Genomic DNA, 2,685 nt, shown 5'->3' with positions numbered 1-2,685 from the left:
AATTTTAATTTCATAGTAATTATGAAGGCTAATTCGTTTTAATTATTGATCGGAATCGAAATTTGGTAATTTTTTATATGAAAATTGTAAATCGAGAGCAATAGCTAAAAAATTTAGAATTTTCTATAATTTTTTTACAACGCGAAAACTTCCAATTATCCCAATTATTGCGCTAAGTTAATATGACTTAAAAATCTTAGCTTTAGTTTAAGAATACTTTTTAAATGTTAATTATATTACACTTTTATTTCAATACGATCTTTAATACAGTACAAATTTGTGAACCAAAATATATTTATTAACAACAAAAGTTTTATCCTTATCCTTTTGAATATACAAACATTCACAATTCTTATTTTTCTCATTTCGAAGCAATTTCTTCTAGAAAAAGTTCCATGTTAGAATTTTACAAGATATCTAAGGCCACCTGTAATTATTGTACGCTCAATGATAACCAGATGATCAGAGGGTAATGCTAGCAAAACGAGAAATTTGTGTTGATGGGATTTGTGCTGATGAAAAAATATCAAAAATTTACATGAGAATGTCGTAAGCAATTGATGAGTCAAGTCGTAAAACTAAACAGAATTAAATTAAGATTAAAATTTAAAATAATTTCTGCTTATTTAAGATATTTGCAATTAAGACAAGTTTAAAATTTCAATTTTGGGTTTTTAGAAATTGTAATTTGCAAATTTACAAGCAATCTTGCATTTTTCTCTATTATTTGCTGTTTTCCCTTAAATTTTTATGTTTTGGCAATAATTGTAGCCAAATATTACCTTATATTTTTTGTAAAGCATTCCCAATTCTAAATTATTATTGAAATAGTAAAATTTGTGTGTATAGCTTTAGTGATTGAATATTGCCTTCTTGGCTATCCGAGCCAGCTGACGGTATGAAAAACCAGTATTACGGCATAATATACATAATTTCTAGTAGTATTAGAAATTACGGCATAATTTCTAACAGTTATAAATAAATATTTTATCAAATCATGAAGTTCTTCTTTCACTACATTGTAACCACAATTGTATAAACCAAATTCATATTTTTCGAATTTTCCGGTTTTAAAACCTGAAGAATGTAAAAACAAATTTTATATATTTTAACTGAAAAATTTCTAATTTATTTAAATATATGAAATTTTGCATTAACAAAGTATTTTAAATAAGTATATATATGTATACATGTAAAATATTATATATGTAAGTATATATATGTATACATGTAAATCTCATTTCTTGTGGCTTTTTTTTTTGCTTGTTTCTGTTTTCGACCAACTCGCTAGTTATACACGAATCTAAAATAATCAATTTTATGAAATGCATCGAAAATTAAATGAGTATCTACATAGGAAAATATAGCGTTATAATATAACAATACTCACTGATTTTCATCACACACTCATATAATATAATATTGATGAATATAATAGATATAGATGATGATAATGGTGGTGATAATGATGATAATGATGATTGTGGTGATGATTATTACTGAAAACATTATACAAACACTATGATAATATTCAACGTTGATGCGATGATTGTAATAATAAGTTGTGAAGTTGTTGAATATTGTATTTTGAAAATATCACGGATAATACAAAAACAAAAACAATATAAAAAACTTCTTAAACTCGTAAAAGTTATAAGTAAAGAAGAGCTTCATACATACTTGTATATTACATGAATAAAACTTTTATATATTTGTATATGCATAAGTGACAAGAGTATATGTGCATAAAATGCACAAACTTCACTTATTATAAAAGTGCTAGCGATGTATATAATATATGTATGTGAATTTATAAAAGTATAAATCTATATATATATGAGTTTTGTGCATATACGTGCAATTGAAATGGAATTTAAAACTGGATTTTGTTCCGTTTAACATGCTATGCTCATATTTACATATAACATGTTTACATAACATTTATGTGTATGTGCATGTGTATTTTCATGCATAACATGCTGTACAAATTTTATAATAATATAAGTATGTATACGTGTCTGTATGTTCATTTAATATAAAAATACTAAATTGCACTTGCATTGCATGTTCATTCAAAAACACCAAAATATTTTTTATTGGGTTTTCTTTTCTTTTGTTTTTCTTGTTTTATTGTTGTTAATTTTTTATTATTTTTATTTTTTTTTTTTTGTTTGGTTTTTGTTTTTAAAGAGATACAAGTAGGTACTCGCAGCTTCAAATTTAAAAAAGAAAAATATTTCATAACGGTTGGTCAAATCAACTATAGGGTAATCCTGTCCAAAATAGGCTACAATAAAATTGGGCGAAATCAATGGTTTGAAAAGTAACACTTTTCTCTTGAACAACTGCTGTTAATAACAATCTATTACATTATTTAAAATAATTTCATTCATACACCAAAATATTTCAAAAGATTGCATACATTTAGGATGAGAAAGAAGAAAATATTTAAGAATAAATAAAGTAAGAATTTTCGGCCTGAAAAAAGTAGGATTTGTTATTTTTATTTTATTGTAATTTTGAAATTTGTATATTTTTATCTGTATGTTTTGTCAAAATTTGATCAATTTACGCCGGTTGTTCACTTGATTCTGAAGTTAAGAATAAAAAATATGAAACAATTGAATTTTTTTATGAAATTTAATCTATCTCATTGAATTCAATTTAGTCGAAACATAATTTTTT

Source organism: Condylostylus longicornis, unplaced genomic scaffold (genome assembly GCF_029603195.1).
Source record: "Condylostylus longicornis isolate FDR11 unplaced genomic scaffold, ASM2960319v2 ptg000148l, whole genome shotgun sequence".
NCBI classification, from domain to species: Eukaryota; Metazoa; Arthropoda; class Insecta; order Diptera; family Dolichopodidae; genus Condylostylus; species Condylostylus longicornis.
Note: the sequence above shows the minus strand (reverse complement) of the source record.